Source organism: Canis lupus, chromosome 27 (assembly GCF_003254725.2).
Source record: "Canis lupus dingo isolate Sandy chromosome 27, ASM325472v2, whole genome shotgun sequence".
Lineage (NCBI taxonomy): Eukaryota > Metazoa > Chordata > Mammalia > Carnivora > Canidae > Canis > Canis lupus.
Genome location: NC_064269.1, coordinates 19,146,502 through 19,168,487, shown reverse-complemented (window position 1 = coordinate 19,168,487; position 21,986 = coordinate 19,146,502). Strand labels below are relative to the sequence as shown.

General features: G+C 40.1%; 1 long non-coding RNA gene across 3 annotated transcripts in view; it reads left to right on the top strand.

The window, feature by feature from the left end:
• LOC112665570 (uncharacterized) overlaps window positions 1-21,986 on the top strand; it is a 98,801-nt gene that overhangs the window by 58,774 nt on the left and 18,041 nt on the right. For all 3 annotated transcript variants that reach the window (XR_004809885.2, XR_004809884.2, XR_004809887.2), the window contains 2 exons: window positions 10,506-10,624; window positions 19,106-19,239. This is a non-coding gene — a long non-coding RNA (uncharacterized LOC112665570). The remainder of the gene's footprint in view (window positions 1-10,505; window positions 10,625-19,105; window positions 19,240-21,986) is intronic.

Below are 21,986 nucleotides of genomic sequence, written 5' to 3'. Positions count from 1 at the left end.
TCTTCATTAATGTCTTGCTGTGTTCTATTTGTGGAATGCCAAGAGAAGGAGCACACAGAGTTTCCCTGGATCATTTTCAGAGAGAGAAGGATGAATGGGGTAAGGGAGTAGACCCCGGAAGAAAAGAGTCACTCAATTTGAAGAAATAATGCTTCCCCAGGCTTACAGCACATTTAGATCCTCTAATTGTGAGAAATAACACCTTTCCTAGACCTTTGGTACCATTTCTTTTCAGTGAAAATTATCCAAAAGAACATAGCAAGTAGAGAAGATTTTGTTTGTTTGTTTGCTTACTAACTATAAAGTCCTCATGACCCTAGCAGGCTTATAAATTATTCTTTTTGGATTACTTTTTTCATTTCCCCTCCAAACACACATTTCCTGCCCTCTCCATTTGTCTTGAACATTGTACCATCTCTTGGTGAATTTTAACTCAACTCCTTTTCTTTCTTTGAATAAACTTCAGTGCAAAAAACTGTAATATCTTGAAGAAGCTACATTTAAATACTCATATTTTTAAAATCAATACATTTTTAAAGATTTTCTTTATTTGAGAGAGCGAGAGAGCAAGCATGAATGGGGGACAGAGACAGAAGGAAAAGAAGAAGCAGACTCCCTGCTGAGCAGGGAGCCCCATTTGGGGCTCCATCCCATGACTCCAAGATCATGATCTGAGCCAAAGGCATACACTTAACAAACTGAGCCACTCAAGCACCCCTAAACAATATATTTTTATCCATGACTATATGCCAAGGCCTGGCGACACAGTAGAGAATAAGTCAAATGTTGTCTCTGTCTTCATGGGGCTTACTGGATTTCCGGAGCACCTAGAACAAAAGTCAACAAACTATGATGCATGGGACAGATGTGGTCCATTGCCATATTTTGGAAATAAAGTTTTATTGAAACAATCATACTCATTCAGTTACAAATTGTATATAGCTGCTTTTGTGCTACCATAGCCAAATTGAATAGCTGCAGTTTAACTATTGGGTTGGCAATACCTAAAATATTTACCACCTGGTCCTTCACAAAAAATATTTGTCAACTGTTGCCCAGGAAGGAAAACTAGTTCCTATTATACATAGAGCTAAAGAAAGAGACAGCCATTAAAGGATTTCTGTGGAAGAGTATATCAAAGCTTCCCAGTTGACTCTCAATATTCACTCTGTACTCTTTTATTAAAAAACACTTTCCATTTGCAGTTGGGCATGCATCACCTGGAATAGAGACTACACTTCCCAGTCTTCTTTGCTGATAGAGATGACCTTGCATTTCAATTCTGGCCAATGAGATGTAAGCAGAAATATTATGTGCACTCTTTAGAAGTTTCCATAAAGAAGAGGATGGATCTTTGTTTATGGATCCTTCATGGACCTTGCTGGTTACAGTGCTTGAACTCAAATAGCCATCTAGGACCCTGAAATCCGGAAATAGTGATATGGGAGGAGAAAAGACTCTGATTTATGGAGCCAATCATGCTAATTTTGGACTACCTCCCATTGAAATTCATTTCTGTGAAAAAGAAATAAACTACTGTGGTTATGCTAATGCCATTTTGGCTTTTCTGTCAAATGCAACTAAACTCTAGGAGAATTTCTATCTAATATATCTGATGTCCAGTTTGTACTCCCCCTCTTTGGTGCAAACCTATGATTTTTTTTACCTTTTTATTGAGGTGTACTACACAGAGGTGTATATATGTCATGTTTATGGTTCCATAATTTTTTACAAATAGCACAGCAGCATAACCAGTAGCTACATAAGATAGACTATTTCCAGCACTCCAAAATGCCCCTACTCTTTCTTCCAATAGCTTTCCCCACTTATGAATAACCACTTTCCTGATTCCCAATTGCATTTGTTACCTTTTATTGTTTTACTTTACAAGACAAATGGGTTGACACAATGAATAGTCTCCTACAGTCTTCTTTTGTTCAATATTATGTTTGTGATTTTTATCCATATCGTGAAATGTAGGTGTGATCATTCATTCCCATTGCTGAATAGTATTTCATTGTGTGACTATACCACAACTTATTTATTCATTCCACACTTGATGGACATTTGTGTAGCTTCTAATTTTTTGATTACTACAAACAGTTCCATTATAAACATTTCTGTACATGTCACTTGATGAACAGGCATACACATTTCCTTCTGGTATATACCTAGGAGTGGAACCATAGGGTTTGCATAGTTTCAACCATAAAAGATATTGCAAACAGTTTTCCAAAGTGACTGAACCAAGTTGCACTCCCACCAACAATGAATGAAAGTTTTGATTGCTATAAATTCTTGCTAACACTTGGGATCCTCCTTTTTCATTTCAGATATCTTGATGTGTATATAGCTGTATTGCATTGAGTTTTTATTTGCATCTTTCTTATGACTAATTGTATAATTTATCTATTGCCACAATAGTGCTACATAGCAAGCAACCACAAAATGTCAGTGACATTTCACAGTAAGCATGTGTTGATCCAGAGTAGAAAGTCAGCTGGGGGCTGGTTTGGCAGGTCTGCTGTCCTTGGCTGGGATTGTTCACATACCTGTGGGTGTCAGCTGACTATCATCTGATTTAGGCCGGCTGCAGCTGGAGCAACGGGGGTTACTCATCTCTCTTCTACACATCTCTCAGTCTCCATCCAGCAGGCTAGCCCCAAGATTCTCATGGATATGGCACAGGTGCAAAAGCAAACAAGCCCAATTGTGCAAGTGCTTTTCAAAACTTTGTTTGCATGACATTTGCTAATATTCCATTGGTCAAAGTGAGTCATACAGCCTTGCTTGGATTCAGAGTCAGTCAGTACTACAAAGTTACATGGCAAAGGGAGTAGAGACATGAGTGGAAGAAGTGAGCCATGTTTGCAATGTATTACACTAAATGAAGTTCAGTACTTTTCAAATTCTTATTGGCCACTTGGGTATCTTATTCTGTGACATGGCTGCTCAAGTCTTTCCTATTTTCCTTTTGGGTTGTCGGTCTTATTATGATGTATAGATTTTTATGTTTCTAGATATGAATCTTGTTGAATATATGCATTATGAATATGTTCTTCCCCTCTGTGAACTACTTATTTATCCTTCAATTATGTCTTTTGAAAAATAAAACTTTTTAATTGTAATAGTCAATTTATCAAGGTTTCTTTATGTTTAATCTTTTCTGTGTCTACTAAAATAGTCTTGCCTACCCAAGAGCATGAAGATATATAGTTATGTCTTTTTTCTAATATCTTTATTATATTATCTTTTTTTTTTAAAGATTTTATTTATTTATTCATGATTGTCACAATGAGAGAGAGGGAGAGAGAGAGAGAGAGGCAGAGACACAGGCAGAGGGAGAAGCAGGCTCCATGCAGGGAGACCGACGTGGGATTCGATCCCGGGTCTCCAGGATGGCGCCCTGGGCCAAAGGCAGGCGCCAAACTGCTGCGCCACCCAGGGATCCCTATATTATCTTTTATAAAAAATAATAATTCATTTGGAAGCTGTATTTTTGAAAAGACTGAGATAAGAATCAAAATGCATTGTTCCCTTACAGCTATCCAATTAATTAAGTAGCATTTATTAAAAAAACAAAAACAAAACAAAACATCCTTTTCTTTCTGTGGTATGGTCTCACCTTTGTCATAAATCAGACAGCCATATATGTCTGAGTCTGTTTCTATACTATTTTTGACATAATCTTGAAAATATTATAGCCTAGTTTTGTCTTCATTTTGAGAGTTAATATCTAGTCCTGTTTTCGTGCCTAGAGAGATGTGGTAAAGATCAAGTTGAATGAACCTGTAGATTCTCAAACGAAGTGAATTTTTTGCAGAGAATAGGACTTTGAAACAGGGCAAAAGTTTACTTCATGCTATTTTTTGACTGGACTAAGAATCAAAATAAATATCTCATGAGGAAAACTATTTTTTTCCAGTTTAGTGTATTGGGCAAGCTATTTTTAAAGTATTTGCAGTTCAAAATTTCTCTTTCAGTTTAATCCACAAAGCTTCAGTGATTACATCTATTACTAGGGTGATATCTGCTGTGTATAATAGTTTTTGATAGTTCTCATACCAAGATTTAGGAGAGGCATCAGTGTATAGAAGACTTACTTCCTTGCCTTCTGCCCAAGATTTATATAATAGAATAATTATTGTTTTGTGTAAAAACAAAAACTTTCTTATTGGAAAGAATAGTACAAAATGTGGGCTTGAAATTTCCAGATGGAGAATCAGGTTTAAAGAATGTCACTCCAAATTTTCCAGACCATTTGAAACTACAGCCTAATGGACCAGAAAGGGAAATTTTCATCATGATTTTCCTGAGTTAATCTGATTCTCATTTAGGCCAGAAACCAAAATGTTTTGTTACTGGCGTATTGTCTGCCAGGAGTGGCTATATACCAGAGATGTACAGTCTACATCTATTATAAATACCAATGTTTAAAATTGGTTATCTGATAAGGTACTTGATGAGATCTTACTAGAGGAAGAAATGGCTAGAAATGCAGGTGTTTGACTTGTAGTTGCAGATGAGTGAACAAATAGTTCACCAAAAAGAGCTTGGACAATCTTAAAGGTCCCATTCTAATTTACCTGGGCAATATTTTCCCTGCTATAATTCCTCAGATAGGTTTCCCCTCCTTTTTTCTTCCAATATAAGGATGATTTTTAAAAATATATTTATTTATTTATTCATGAGAGACACAGAGAGGCAGAGACATAGAGGGAGAAGCAGGCTCCCCGTGGGGAGCCCAATACAGGACTCAATCACAGGATCCCAGGATCACTACCTGAGCCAAAATCAGACACTCAACCACTGAGCCACCCAGGTGCCCCTAAAATATTTTAATAAATCAGAAAAATAGACTTAATTTAAGTTATATCTATTGCAGGTGAGGAACTGTGAAAACTGCAAAAAGGAGGCAACATCTAAGGTGGGATACAACTTGGGAAATGGTATTTTCTTCAGAGAATTTCCTCTGTGTGCCTTGATTCAAGGACAGAGAGGGAAAAGCTTAGAGTTTGTCCTCTTTCTATGCATGAAAGAAGAGCCATTCCTCTATTGCCATTTAGTTAGTAACCACACTCAGCTGGTGTCGTAGAGGGGTCACTGTCAGTTGATGAGTGAATGAATGCTGCCTCGGATTGCTTTTCAAAATGCTTATGTGTATATGCTGCCCCTTCTCAACTGACTCTCAATTTTCAGAAGATAGAAACTCTACTTTCATTGCTTTCGAACTCTCTTCTCTGTTCAGCATGCTACTAAACATAAAGTAAATACTAAAAAATTACTTAGAATTCAAATTATCAGAATTAAGAAGTCCTACTGTTCCTTTCCATTTTCCAAATGACATTTATATCCAATACCTAGAGAAGAGAGGTATAGTATGTGGTGAAAAGTTATGAGGACTTGGATCCCGACTGTAGGAAGCTACAGCCTTAGTGGGACAGAGCTGGACAGAAGCAAGAGGAGATTTAAAGAAGCTAGTGAAACAATTAAAAGGGAAACTGGAGGGCAGCCGCGGTGGCTCAGTGTTTTAGCACTGCCTTCAGTCCAGGGCATGATCCCGGAGACCCGGGATCGAATCCCACGTCAGGCTCCCTGCATGGAGCCTGCTTCTCCCTCTGCTTGTGTCTCTGCCTCTCTCTCTTTCTCTGTGTCTCTCATGAATAAATAAATAAAATCTTAAAAAAAAAAGGGGGGGAAACTGGAAATAGGATCGTTCAGGGTCCAAGGAAGAAATAAAAGAGTTGTCAGTGATGTCAATGTCACAGAGAGGTCAAGTTGAGGGAGGCTCAAAATAGATCCTGAAATTTGGTAAATAGAAGGTCACTTGTGACTTCAGGGAGAACCATTTCAATAGAATAGCCAACAGCAGTGAGGTCAGCAGTGTTGCGTTAAGGAGTGAGTAAGAGGGGACATGGGGAAACATGAGTAGAGACTTTCTCTCAGGAAGTTTTAAGTGCTTTGAAGAACAATTCGTGTTGTAGGAGTTCAGGGAAGGAAAAGAGCAAGGAAACTTTATAAAGGAGATATGATGATGGGGAAGAGAAATTTATGACTTATTAAGAAAAGAGCACAAATTATACTTCGAGGTTAAAATAGCCCATATAAAAAAAATAAAATAAAATAGCCCATATAGGAATGACATCAGGAAAGCAAAAGAGGAGGAAGTTATTAGAAAATCATGGTGATGAAGGCTTTCTGACATGATATTGGTTGAGTGTGGGAGTATGGGGAGACAAAGGTTTGGAAATTTCAAGCTCAAGTGATGAGCAATATACAATGCCATGAACAGGGAGCTGTGAAGAACTACTAGATTCTTCAGGAGGCTTGGAATGAGTTTAATCTAAAAGCTAGTAACCATGAGGTGTTGCAGAACCTCCTGGTGTAAATGTCAGCATGGCAGTTGGAATTGTAGGCTAGGGGAGTGATTTCATGGCATCCGTTCACTATATCCCAGTGCTTGGTTTCCCAGAATTTGACAAACACAATCTCTTCAATTTATCTGTAACAACCTTCTTGTTGGTACTGTTGCTCAGCTGATCCCAAAGCAACCTTCCTAGTCTCTATCACTAAAAGCCTTTATTGATAGTTTATCTAATCATCGTTTACTATACAAAAGTCCCTCTTCTCTTGTGGCATGATGCATGAAAAGCACTTGACAGAGTGCCTCTCCATGACAAGTACTCAACTAAACGTAATGTTCCTTGACTGCAAGCCTGTCATTACCCCTTCCTCAAGCAAAATGCTGCTTACTCTTTGTCAATTTTCTACTGCTGCTGTAAAACAATGACTGTAAACGTAGTCAATTAACACTATACAAACTTATTTTATTGTTCTAGAAATTGGAAGTCCCAAGTGGGTTTCTCTGGACTAAAAATCAAGGTATCAGTTAAAAATCAGAACAGTGTCCTCTTCTGGAGGAGAGGATCTGTTTCCTTGCCTTTTCCAGCTTGTAGAGGCTTCCGACTTTGGTTGTCTCCTCTTCCCCCTCCATTCATGAATTCAGCAGTATGAGTCTTATATCTCATTGTTCTGATATGGACTCTTTTTCTTCTCCCACTCTTAAGAACCCTTATGATGACACTGGGCCCACTCATAATCCAAGACTTTCTCCCCATCTCAGGATCAGCTGAATTACCAATCCTAATTTCATCTTCATTCTTACTTTATTTCCATGTAGCATAACCTATTCACAGGTTCCGAGTATAAGGTATAGTTCTCTTTGTTTTGTTTTGTTTTTAAAGATTTATTTATTTATTTATGATAGACAGAGAGAGAGGCAGAGACACAGGAAGAGGGAGAAGCAGGCTCCATGCAGGGAGCCCGATGCGGGACTGGATCCCGGGACTCCAGGATAGCACCCTGGGCCAAAAGCAGGTGCCAAACCGCTGAGCCACCCAGGGATCCCGGTATAGTTCTCTTTGGAAGGCATTATTCTTCCTACCATATCCTTGCAGGTCACATGTAGGTATCACCTCTTCTGTGAGCATAGAGTGACTCTTCAGGATAAATTGAATCATGTCCTTCTTGGCATTTCTTCCACATGTAGTGACTACCTCTTATGACAGCCCTTAGCAAATCATTCCATGTTATTTGTATAATAGTCTGACACCTTTATTCCAGGTGGAAAAGGCCTTTGTGTCTGGCAAAGAGGAAAGCTCTGAAAGAAAAATTGTTGAATTAACAAATGCAGAGGAGGTAGAATTTTGGTAGGGTTTTATTAGCAAGGTGAAGTGTATATGATGGAGAAGTGAATTTGAGGGCCATTTTATGATATGATAGGGATAGATGGGTGAAGATCAGATAAATACCAATGTTTCGAGTCAAGGTTGAGATACCAGACCCCATGAAATGGGCACAATGAACTAACTAAATTCAACAATGTCTGGAATTTGTGTAATTTTATTTTATACTGCGTTGGAATTTAGGAATAGCTCATTTATAAACTTTACCTAATTAGGAAGAGAACCTAAAATGAAAGGAAGGCTATATGTAACAACACGTCTTAAAGAGACATCACCACCACACAAAATCCAAAAACCAAGAAGTGTTTTCTTTTTCTCTATCTTAGTATAGAAAACTAAAACAAATAAATAACAACAATTTAAAAAAACTCCATCCTTTTTTATCCATCACTCTCCGGGAAGATTGGTGTTTTGATTTAGATGATAAGGATAGTCCTATTTCCTTCTTAGCTTGAGCTATCCCTTGGGTGGAGTAGGTCAACGTTGGGTTGTATGAGTGTGACGCACATTTCCTTCAGGCAACAATCAATTTCCTTTTTCCGATCTGCGCTCCCCACACACCCGCTGATAAACAGTCTCGTCTCCGAGGGGAGCAACTCACCAGGAAGGGAGTGCCTGGTTCACATCTGACCAGTCCGGTTCCCAGGCCTGCTGGTGGCTGGCCTACGGCAGATGAATAAACTGTGCCCTAGTTTATAACTTTGGGTGGTTATTAGAATGAATCAATTTTCCAGGACCAAGTGGGAAGTCTAATAAATATAATGTATCTAAAAACACATCAAAGACCAGCCCTTCATCACAATGAGCCCAGGAGGATGTAACCTCTCTGAGGCGTGTCTGTGCTTGTGGCTCTGTCTGTGAGTGCTCCTGGGATGGTTAATTTTTGACTCATACAGCTGTGCTGCGTAAGCGTTGGGATTCTTCTACGTGGCAGGCAATCGGTAGTCACTGGAGCTTCTTAAATCATTAGAGAAGTAAGAGGGTAAAAATGGAGACTTCGAAAGATTAATCTGATGTCACCATGCCTAAGGGATTAGTGGGTTAGGAAAGACAGAAGGGAGTCAGTAAGGTGGCTGTGAAAATACTGCCCTGAATGGGTAAGGGCCTGGACCACTAAACACAGAAAGTGGGTGATGTTAAGACACCGTGAAGGAAGAAATGGACTACTACCATGGATGTGAGTATGTAGAGGAAGCAGCCACTGAAGATGAGGCTTGGGTTTTGGTCAGGGACACCACAGTGAGGCTAATCTGATAGGATCTATATTCAGTAAAATATATTTTTTATTTTAAAGATTTTAATTATTTATTTGACAGAGAGAGAGAGAGGGAGAGAGAAAGAGAGAGCACAAGCAGGGGGAGTGGCAAAGGGAGAGGTAGAAGCAGATTCCTCCTCAGAGCCTGGGGCAGTGTGTGGCTAGATCCCAGAACCCTGGGATCATGACCTGAGCAGAAGGCAGCCGCTTAACCACTGAGCCACCCAGGCACCCCTGGTTGTATGTTTAATAAATTTTTTTTTCAGTGGTCTCTAAATTGAAGCTGTGAAATAGCTGTAAAATAATTTTCTTTAAAAGAAGTCAGGTCATTTTATTTTCAAGAGATTTGTTAGTATGAACTCAAAGAAAGGGTACCTAGACATGCTCTTGACTATAAGAGCAATTTCATTGTTTCAAAACCTTAGCTCTGTTGCTTTTTCACTGATCAGTAGTAGCAGATACATTATTTTGAGAAGCAAGCATAAAGCTGAAATAGGATGCTCAGATTCATAGATAATGGTGGTGGCATTGGAAAAAAAATGCAATTGCTACTAGGAAAGAGCAGCTTAACGTGATGGGTATGCACCAAGTCTCTTCTGAAGTGACGCTAAGTGCCTAGAATCATGCAGGAAATGTTTTGCAAAGCCACTGGGAGTTCTAATACTTGGGAAGCATGGCTTGTAGGTGAAATCTGAGCAGGCTTTTAAAAAGCCCCTGATGGTACCAAACCATGTAGCATCTTCTGGAGACTTACATTTCATTTACAGTCATTAAATTTTGTGTACACACTCTGGCTTGACTCCATATCCAATACCCCTTTCAAAAGTCAAATGAACAAAAAAGTGAAGCTAAGATAAATAAATAAAATTCATAAAGAACAAGTGCCTCATTGTCTGCCCTGGCAAATTTACCTGAAGCTGTTCTCTCTCTCTTTTACACACACACACACACACACACACACACACACACATTTTTTTTAATCCTTAATTGAAAAATTGAGCCTCCAGGAGCCAAAACATACACTGCAAAGCTAAAGCCGTTTGAGCATTGGCATCTCCAAGAACCTGGCACTTGTGACTGCTGTAGCTAGTTTTCGCACTGTGAGGCTGCTTTTGATTTATTACTGTCATAAAACAGGAATAGGTGTAGTGTTATGATGATTTGCGATTTGTTCCTAACTCAAAGGGCTCTGGTGGCCTCTTAAACTTATTATAACAACTCCGTATTAGGAAAATGCAACTAACTTGACAGGATTCATTCCTTCAGGTCATACAGAAATTGCGGGGGGTTTCCCTCCTATGTGTGAGGTTTGAGGGAAAGGGGAGAATGAAGAGATGGAAGAGGGGAGCATGTGGCCACTCGATGCCCTCGCTTCAAACAATCAACTCAGAGTTGGAGGGGTTGAGTTTCATTTAGCTCTCTTTGTGCAATTAAGAACATTTCTAAAGAGCCATTTGCATTCCCATTTTATTTGCTCATCTTTACATTTTTCACTCTCCTGTAAGGGTTCCAATGGGCCAGGTTTCCTGCCAGCATGACAACAATATCCATGCTGGCTCATGGCAGCTTGATGGGGCATCGGGGAGAGAACCACTCGAATGGGCCGCCCACGACCTCAGCATGAGTGAGTAATTGTAAAGGCTCCCCACCATGTGTGTTAATACTTAGAAACACAGAACTGAATGTCAACACTTTGCCTCTCCCGAGAGTGCTCAGATCTGAGCACGGAGGCCGAGAGTAACACCACACCAACCTGGAGTTGAGAAAGGAAAGTATATGTTATCTGTTTTAAATCACTTGTCAAAAATGAGTTTTTCTTGAGCTCTCTTCTTTGGGGAGAAAAAAAAATATAGAAGAGTCTTTGGCATCAACTGCCTTGCCTTGGCGCTGAGTAGCAGCTATGAACACTGACACTGGACACCCATACCAGAATGGCACACACACTCATCATTGCTCAAAAACAAGGCATTTGCAGATCAAAGATTGGGTAGGAGTCCTTGTGCTGCTCTTCTGATCCTCAGAAATCCTCAAAACTTGTCTAAATTCCAGTTTTCTCACTGCCAAAGGGAGCTTAATCTTTATCTACCTAACAGGTCTGTCGCAAGGAAAGTCATGCTAGTCCTTGCTAGGGGATGAATGTATGTGTGTGTGTGTGTGTGTGTGTGTGTGTGTGTGTGTGTGTGTGTTAAGGGTGGAAAGGTTCTTTTGCGTTGTGCAAAGTCGCATTGGAAAGAGATCCCATGTCCACAGAAGAGTTAAATTAATACTCATGATAGAATCTAGCCCTTGCTAGAACATTAATTATCATCTGCAGAGGCAAAAGCGTTAAATCCTTTGGTACAATTTCTGTGAATAAGGGATTTCTGAGTGTCTCACCCCACAGATTCCTCTGCAAAAGAGAAGTTAAAAGTGTAGGAAACAGATATCTGCCATGCTTCAACTTTCAACTTTTCTTCCAGTCCTTCCAGTTATAAAGTGCCAAAAGAAATGGTAGTGCTGCTGGGAGGCTATAAGGATGGTCCTGACTGGCCTTACCCTTCTGCGGACCTTGGTTGTGATTTTACATGATAGGCTGCACAGAGCCCTCTACCCAGGTTTGATCAGCTTTTATCAAACTCCACACCCCACCCAAGATAAAGTTGTTTACCTCAGCTTAGTTTAGTGGAAATTGCACTGTATTGGGAACTGAGATGACCCAGTTCTCATACTGACTCTGCTACTAACTCTGAACAAATCACTTAACCTCTCTGAACATGTTTCCTGGTCTACAGGATGTGATGGGGCTGGGGCAAGGGGAGCTGCGTAGCAGTAGACGAAGTGTTTTCACTCTTGAACTCTTTTCAGTTCAGACATCTCTGATAATGGTGTCCTAATGCAGGGGCGGTCAAATGGAACATCTAGAACATCTCATAGATGGGGAGTAATAGAAATGGCCACCCATCATTTAGCTCTTTGTATGTGCAAGAGTCTTTTCTGTGCAATTTACACACATTATGTGATTTTCTTCTCACAACAATCCTACAAAATAGATGGCCTTGTATATGCAATTTACTGATTATGAAATCGAGATATGGAGAAATATTGGTTTTCCCAGATAACACCTCAGGTGCAACATTTGAACCTCGATTGTTTGGCTCTAAAGTTCATGTGCTTTAGCTTCAAACTTTGGTGGCTTTTTGCAACATCATTTATAGAAAAATGTGAAAATCTCAATAGGAAATAACTCCATGATTGTTTTTTTTTTCCATTTTTTCTTTAAATTCCATTAGCCAACATATAGTACATCATTAGTTTCAGATGTAGTGTTCAATAATTTATCAATTGTGTAATAATCAATTGATTATTAATAATTGCCAAGAGCTTGGAAGTCTGGTGAACAGGCATGCACACTGAGTGTCTGCTGACCTTGATAGAATGAATCCTCCAGCATTCCTGAGTTCCAGACGAATGTTTACATTTTTTAAAATATAATGCCTAGATACCTTACTCAGGACTCCTAGCAGGGTAGGACAGATTGGGGACAGATGCGATCTTGCTTCTCATTGAAAGGCCCTATAGTACATGCCTTTCCCCAACCGAGTTCAACAATTTTAATATCTAATCTTCCACTCCTCACTTTCTTGTTTGCTGTCTCCAGAATTTTGTAAGTCTTTGGGAACAAAATAGAGTAAAAAACTAGAAATGCTAATGCAGCCTGCCACAATAGGTACTCAACAGAAGCTTAGAGAATTAGTAAGTTCACGTTCCTTACCCTGTCTCTTCATACCTCTTTTGCGTTCCTAACTAATGACTACATCAAATGCTCTGGTTTTGTTGTTTTGCTTTTTCAGAATAGTGTTAGTGGTCAGTAAATATTAAACAATTGGAAGTCCAGAAATTATTCCAGTGATTGAACCAGAGGACTTAACCAAGATGGAGCTGAAAGCTCTGCAAATATTCTTTCTGGCAGTGTATAGCATTTCTTTTTCATGATCCAGCCCTGAGCCAAGACGAAAAAGAAGAAACAAAAATGGAAAAGATTTATAGAAATGCCCTCTAGTATTTGAGCTCATAAACATGTGGGGTCTGTAGTTTGCAGTTCTTTTATTTGAACTCGATGGTTTGAACCGGTCAGTTTAACTCACCGATCCCTGTCCCAGGCACATCTACAGGATTTTTCTTTGCTAGACAGTGGATACCTATGACATGCCCAGCTAGAACTCCCACAGCAACGGCCCTCCAGGAAGTTGCTGCCCTGCTGGGACCCTAACCTTCCTTCCAGAACCACTGAACGACTTCTTCCCTGTTTCTATGAGGCTGACACACCTGCTTTGAATATCAATTCGCCTGTGCCTCTGGATTTCCAGGTGGTGATTTTTATTGCTTTCCAAAGCATGAAATTTGAACTTGCGTTTTCCCTGATGTCAGATTAGCAAAAGCACCTTAACAGTGAGCTTTTTTAAATAAAGCAGCTATTTCTGGTGGTTACCTCATATTTTAAGAGCCCATTAGAACTATATAGAGAGTTTGCTAAAAGGCAGGGAGAAGAGTGTTAGACATTTAAAGTTTCAACTGGTCATCTAGCTATTAAAATATTAGGTGTAGACTGGCTTACATACTTTTTTATGTTACAAACCACACATCTGAAGATAGAATAATAAGCCTCAGAGGCCAGAGATGGAGTTTCCTTGTCTATTTTTCAAAGCAAAGTAGGAAACTTAACTTTATGCTAGAGGAGGGGTATGGAGAAAAACAGCTCTGGATGGCGGAGGACGGTGCTGGTGGCTACAGTGGGAGGTCATTTTGCATTTCAAGTCACAGGGCACAACGTGGTCCTTATAAACTCATAACCTGTTTCAGCAAACATGAGTAATTACAAACAAAACACCACACAAGTTGAGATTTTACATGCTACCTCATTTTACCAGGGCTGAAATGTAAAGCAAATAAAATAAAACTCTGCCCCACTTGCCATGCAAATTGGTTGCCTGGGGTATAATTATCTGATTAGTCCTTGCAAACCCTTGCTTGTATGTGCAAATTTGATTTAGAGGCCTTTCCCAACACGATAGCTAACCGCGTTGCATAAACATTGCCTCTGCTGTGCAGAGCCCAGGGCCGAGACAATTTCGCAGATCTGTTATGGTTGTTTTGTGCATGAAGAAATGGGGCTTGTGGGAGTCAGCGGGCCAGCTGTGAGCCTACAAATAACCTCCATTGCCGGCTTCTATGCTCCTAGGAAAGCATGCCTTTGGGCCAATATTATATTTTTCATCTATCGCAGAAGCTTTCCTGCTGCAAATTCAAAGCCTTCCTGGCACTTTCTTAAAGCTTTCTTTTAAATCAGTAGATATCTGGGATCTTTATTTCTATCTCTGTCAAATAATGATACTTATTTTTAAAAATGTTTTCATAATATCTTGTCAGTTGGACAGGAAGGTAGAAACATTATGGCCAGGTGATGCCTTAGCCTCTGTTGAGTTCAACCGTCTCATTCTGCAGCTCAGAAAACTCAAGTTCAGAGGGACAAGGGACTGTTCAGGTAATAGGACACCCAGACCAAGTTCCAGATCAGCTGCCACCCTGTCAAATGCTCTGTTCACGTCACGGGCTGCCTCTCACAGTAAAACCGTGGTGAAGTTTGTACTGGGTTTTATTGGTCTGCAAACTGAAACTGAGAAGTGTATAAGGGATACAGCTGAGATTCTGAATGTGGTCCCCGCCCCCCCACCACTCCCCACCCCTTGTCCCATTCTTCACTCAAACCATTCCCTTCAAAGAACTTATTTTTGCCCTTCGCTTAAGTATGGGCAGGGAAGGATACAGGAACATCTTTGGTACATTCTCAGCTGTGCTACCCAGTATGGTAGCCACCAGCCACACGTGGCTATTTCGATTTAAATAAAATAAAAATTCGGGGCACCTGGGTGGCTCAGTTGGTGAAGACACCAACTCTTGATTTCGGCTCAGGTCATGATCTTGGGCTCTTGGGATGGAGCCTCAGGTGAGGCCCTGTCCTCAGGGTGGGTGTCTGCTTCTCTCCCTCCACCATGTCTTTCTCTCTCCATAAAATAAATAAACATATCTTTAATAAAATTAAAAATTTTGAATGACTTCCTCAGTGGCCCCAGCCACATTTCAAATGCTCAATAACTACTTGTGGCTCGCGGCAACTATACTGACCAGCACAGGATATAGGATATGTTCACCATCACAGAAATTTCTATTGGATGGTGCTGCTGTGCCATCAGGTTATGAAGTTTGGCCCTCTCGTCCTACTTTGGCCATGGCTGGGAGCATTTTTCACAGTGATTGGTGGGCTGAAAAACACCTCTCTGAAGAAGTCCTGTGTCAGTCTGGTAGGGCTCTGTAACAAATACTATAGACTGGCTGGCCTAGAACTTACAGTTCTGAAAGCTGGGAAGTCCAAGATCAAGATGCAGACAAGTTCCGTGTCTGGTAGAGACCTCTTTCCGGTTCACAGACGGTGCTCATGTCCCTGTGTCCTCACGTGGCAGAGGGGCAACCAGGTTCTCTAGTATATCTTTTATGAGGGCACTAATCCCGTTGGTGAGGACTCCACTCTATGACCTAACCATCTCTCAAAGGCCCCAGCTCCTACTGCCATCACATTGGGCATTTAGGTTTCAACATACACATGTCGGGACACAGACCTTCTGTCTAGAGCATCATGACTTTGTGTCACAATCTTAACGCCACTGTGTGTGAGGTTGATTTGTGTGTGCGGAAGTTTGAGTTTTCAGGCTTTTCAAGTCATACCAATATTTCTTTCTCAAATAAACAAACACACACATATTTCCATTCAGTCAGATTTCTAAGGAAGAGAAATTAGATGCCATACTGTATTGGAAACATACCTTCAGACAATTTAATGGAAATGCATCACTTTCATTTTTACCTTCTAGTGAAACTAACCACTATTTAAACATGAAATAAATAAATAAATAAATAAATAAATAAATAAATAAGAAGCATTTTAAGGGTTGTCAGTTTGAGCTTAATTTTCTGTACTAAGGGTGGGACCATAAGAAACTAAATTTTTATGTCAACTTACTGATGCAATGAATGCTATTGAACCACACAGTCCGGTGAAAGTGTGTTGTCATCAACACTGCGTATAGGAAATATCAAATGTCACAGGAGACATTGGTATTTACAGGTAAACAAGTTTTCTAAATTATTTGGGCTTCTAGAACTGCACCATTGTTGCAATGATTTACCCCTCAGTCACTTGAAATGTGTTTGATCTTTCAGGTTTTAGAAGAGAAAATAATTCCCTAGCACTATGATCTACTAGAATAAAGTCTTTGTAAGATTGGGGAAATTAAAATAGTGAAAAAATAACACAAAGACTGACGGAGCACTGGAGTATGAGAAAAATGTAAAAATGATTCGATGTCATTTTTTGGTGAAGGCAATGATGACATATTTCTTCTCTAGAGGCAATAGGCATAGTGATTAAGAGGGCAGACTCCAAAGTCCATCCTACTCACTAGATTCCAAAACCCAGTTCTACAATTTTCTAACTCTGCGACTTTGAGGAATTTAATTAAGCTCCCTGAGACAAGTCTAGGAAAGCCTCCTTATAAGGAGGATTCTGTTGCAAATGGGCCGAATTTGTGAAATAATCCCAAATCAGGTTTCTGCTTATCAGAGCGTCCTCTGCCCCATTTTCCTTTCTCCACTCCATCCATCCAGCTTGCGATGTGCAAAGCAAGTGCTCCTTCTTGCAGGTCGGGATCATCTGTTTTATGCATAGAGTGCAGGACTCTCCTACAGATGCTGAGACCTCCGTTGTTTTTTTTTTTTGTTGTTGTTGTTGTTTTTCCTGGACAGCACCTGTTTGCCCTTCTAATGAAGGTGATTGTTCAGAATGTGTATCTGACAAGATCTCTTGAATGGATATTCTACTTACCCAGTCCTGTGGGGCATAGCTCAGATGTCCCCCCTCCTCTCTGCACTGCTGCTGCTGAGTAGTCCTGACCCTGCAGGGATCAGCCCTCCAGGCCTATTCTTTCCTTCTGTCTTCCAAGGCCCTAAGGACTAGCAGGAACTTCACCTAAGTAACACGTCACCCTTTACCTAGCCCGGATAAGGGTGTGGCAAATGTTAACTGAGGCAACAATGCTTGAAGTTGTCTGATTTATTACTCTTTGCAGAGTTCTTTATATAGTCATTTGCGTGGGGCACTCTAGGGAGCAGAAGTCATTTAAAACAAGGCCCTTTCAAGAAGGAACTTAGAATTTATTTTAGGAGGTCAAGCATACAACTGAAATGTGTGTGGCAATAGTAAAGATAGGCTTCTGGATTCCATAGCTATTGGGGGAAAGGTTCCAAAAGCTGGCCTACATGAAATTTCTACCAGCTTGCTAGGAGTGAATATTTCCTTTCAACAGCATTAAAACTTCTTTATGTGTTTATGGCCAGGGGAGATTTAGGTCCACCCTAGGAGAAGGTCTGGTTCCCAGGAGATAAGCTGAGTTTATGATTGTGAGGAAGGGAGTGAATATAGCTACACTTCCTGGCACCAGAGGAAGAAGGGTGAGGAAAAAAGATATTCTTTTAATAATGTCAGTGGGGTCATACAAATTGCCCATGGTGAATGCTCTTAAGTTGAGAATGTAAGTGGTCATTTATTAATATTTGTAACTCATTAAAACTTGTAACTTATTAAAATACACATTTTTCCTTGGTAATTGGTGGGTGGCTAATGTGGTTATGCTCTTTGGTGGAGAAGGTCACTGAATAGTTTCACATTTCTGACTCCTGAGACTGACCCCAGAAATCTATCCTAAGGGGCTGGGAAAGGTATTTCAGGAGCTCCCCAAGCTGACTAAAATATGAAGGGCCACGATGTAGGAGAGACAGACTATTGGTACCACAATGAGTACAAAAGGAGGTCAATGAGCATCATGGTAGTTAGGCAGGATTCATCAAAGGATCGAGGCCTTGGAGCATGGTCCATTGTGCTTTGCAATGAAGGGTACTTAGTATAAAATTAAGTCAAAACAGAAGAAAATTGGACAGGAAAAATAAGTTGCATGAACTCCCACATCACAGGGTCTAGGTTCCCTCATTATCTTAACCAAGCCCACTTTTGTATCAGATTCCCAGGTCCTGCTCCCTTCCAGCCTGGGAACTCTCTCTCCCACCCTCTCCCTTGCCTCTCCCTTCCACAGGAGACGCCTTGGTCACACAGTAAGAATGAGAGAGAAGTGAGGAGAAGGGATGATGTCATCCTATGTGTGAAAGTGTGTATGATGGCTGAAGGACTTTCTAGAATGTATTTTCCATGGCGGTTTCCTTTCACCTTAATGGTGAAAGAGAGTCAACAAGTACCAATCTCATATACGGGCTGCCCTTAGTCAGATGGCCATGGCGTGTTCAATCAGCTCGAGCTGAGCAGTTGATGTTGACCAGGGCTACAATCAAGGTGAAAGAATGAAGCACTCCTCTTGGGTGCATAATTTAGAGGGATGCCAAAAAAAGTCAATGATCAACAGAAATAACATTTTAATATTTAATACAATATTTAAAACACAGAATTGATGCAAAAACCCACAGGGAATGCTGGAGAAGAGAACCAGCAGAGCAACTTGAAAGAGGCCTGATCCTCGTTACAGAAGTCGTGACTCACCTCATCAGGATGGCTGAGGCTAAAAAGCAAAATCTGGATGCAGCAATTAGGGAGCCGCTGCTCTGAGCTGTGGCAACAGAGCAGTGGGTGTTTCTTGCAAAGGGAGGACAGGGCGAGGATGGCAGATAAGAAAGCGGGGCTTCTAACCACTGTGGCCTTAACCACGACCTTTAGAAAGAAGGGAAAGAAGACAAACCTTCTCTGGGAACCCCAGCCACTTCTCAACTTCATTTTATTCCTGATGTTCATGCCACAACACAGTAATTACTTAGCCATTTCCATGACTGTGTTGATCATACTATTAAATATACTACGGGATGTTATGATATAGCTCCAATTGTTGTCTCATTTATATGGTGGACACAGTAGAAGAAAGTGGTTAGGACGTTAGACTCCCTTTTAAGTTGTGGCCGTTGCTTTCGTAGCTGCATGTTTGGCCAACCAGTTAACCATCTCTTTATTCTGCAGTTTCCTGATCTGACACAGGAGAGAAGACTACCATGTGGCGTGGTTGTGGATCATCATGGCATGAATATATAAAAACTGCTTCAGAAGTGTGTGAATGCCAGCACTTGATGCTACCACTTCTTCCTACTTTGCTGGTGAGCAGCCCATGAAGGGAAAACTGTCTTCTATTATTTGGTAATAGCCTCCCCTCCTGCCTCAAGTCACCAGCCCCGTGGAAGGCTTTTGATGGCTACTGGGAAAAATGGGCATGGACAAAGAGAAAGAAATACTGCCAGGAGGAATATATGAGGATAACAGGTGGTGGAAGAGGTGCGAAATCAAAAACTAATGGTTTAAAGAGAAAATGGGGTTTGTTTTTAGAGTGAAAAAAGAGATTTGGTATGAAAATACTGTATCACCGTGACATTTGAATTAAAACTAAAAAGATGGGACAAGTGAGCATGAAGCAGCCCTTCCAGCTCCTGCTTACATTGTTCACACTGTGCTCTGATCATCCAGGCCATCAACAGAGTGAGTGCAGGGAAGAGTGTTTTGTAAACCCTAAAGCCAGAAACACATATATTATCACTATTGAATGTAACTAGACGATCTGTGAGTCTGAACAGGAGTTGCAAGTAAGCTTGAGTGATTTTCCTGTGGACCTAGGTTTAGATCTGAAGGTTTTTCACCTCCTACCCTATTTGAGGGGACACACCTTGTGTCCCAGGGTGGCTACCCAGGTGGACCAGCACATTCATACCCTAGCTTCTGTTTTCTAGGTTTGGATCTGGGTTTGATGGATGAAAACAAAGCCATTTCAAGATAAGGTAGTTTGATAGGACCTGATCTGGGGATTCATACTGGGCTGGGTGGGCACTACCTAGATGCTTAGGAGTGAGGTCTATCTTGGAGTGAGCCTTCTAGAATCCATATTTAGAGGAGGTTCTTGCTTAGCATCACCAGCTGAAGAAGAAACCAGGGTCTTAAAAAAGGGAGTTTATCTCCAACTTTTTCACAGGATCAAGACTGATCAGAGGTTCATGCCTACGTATTAGCTATTGTTTGAACATCACTAAATTCCTAATCTAATGAGATAGTTCCTCTTACTCCCTCTTAAATTTAATTGCATTACACAAGAATAGATTTTGATTGGGGCTGTTAAAAGATGCTCCAGGCAAATGGGCAATCCCAAGAGACAGATCTTGTCTCCTTGTGAGCTGTATACCAATTGGGTGATACTGCACAGATAGTATGAGGAAGCCTGGGCTGCGGGCTTCTTGAGCTTAGCACAAAGTATGGGTTTTTTTCTTTTTTCTACCATAAAGTTATGGTGAAGGTTCTGTCTTAGGTCCTCAGTGTGGGCAACGGAGTGAATACTACTGCAGAGGAAAATGGAATAGAAGTGCCAATTGCTGCTTTTTTGTTTTTCTTGTTACTCTAGTGGGCTATTTTGATCAGCTTCTGTGTTTGTTTATTTTTTAAGAGGGAGAAAATAACCTTTCTTCTCAAAATTTAGCCTTTGAAGAAAGGCTCATTGGGAAAGTTAATATTTTTCTTCCCTTCTCTCCAGAGTCCTTCTGACCCACCTAACCATCACAATCAGTGACACACACCTCGAAGTTAGTTCTATAAAGATAAGTTTTTAAGGAAGAACATTTTCATTCACCTTGAGAGGAATAAAAATTTATCTATAAATCTGAGCTGAGGCAGAAGTTTCTGCTCAATATCAAGTTATAATATTCTTTGGAAGGTAAAAGAGTTGCACATGATTTTTGCACGATATGAAATACAAGCAATAATAAGACACATTTTATAATCAAATTGTGCCACATAAATATTTTGAGATATTTAATGCTTAAGTAAGTCATTTTGCAATTGTTTCAGCTTTGATGTTTCAGGCACACTATATGACCTCTGAGATTTCACTAGTTTAACTACTTTTCTCTGCCTAACAAAGGTAACCAAATGTCAACGGGAAAATGTCACTGCGTCAGGTAATAAATACATCAGTGAAGACACAATTTAGTTTTCTCAAATATTAGGAGTGATATACTTTATAAATCATTAAAATACTAAAAAATATGATTCCTACTGTAGTTAAAATTGCAGACCCAGTGACAGACAGTACATGTGACTGTTAATTTTATGTGTCAACTTGATTGGGCCATGAGATACACAGGTATTCAGGCAAACATTAATCTGAGTGTTTCTATGGTTGTTTCTGGATGAGACTAACATTTAAATCGATAGACTGAGTAAAGAGATTGCCCTCAGAATATGGATGGGCTTCATCTAATCAGTTGAAGATCTGAGTGGAACAAAAGATCTAACCTCCTGCAGATAAAAGGAAATTCTTCTGCAGTGAACTGGGATATTATAACCCCTCCTGGTTCTATAGCAGCTTCTGTCCTGCAGACTCAAATTTGGACATCGGCTCTACAGATTTGGACATCTTAGCCTCAGTAATCTCATAAACCAATTTTTTTATAATGAATCTCTTTCTATGATAATCTATTGGTTCTGTTTCTCTGGAGAGCCCTGACTAATGCAACACACCATGGTTGACATTTTTCTATTTCTTGACTTCTTGGAGTATCGTATCTAGAGTGTAAGTATTAGTGATCAGGATTTTAGATAGAGATTCATATCATATGTACAGATGTATCTTCATGGGTTTTTTCTCTTTTTTTATGCTTAGCATTACATCATGTGTGTGCTTTTTCTTTATCATACAGTTATCAGAAAACATTTTAAATATTTTGTAATATTTCATAATAGAAATATGCCATTCTCTTTTATTTGACTTGAGATTATTTTTAGTTTTTACTAGCATACCCATAAAGGTTTGATGAACATGTTTGAATGCAAAATTTGGCCTCATTTCTGATTATTTTTTTGTGAT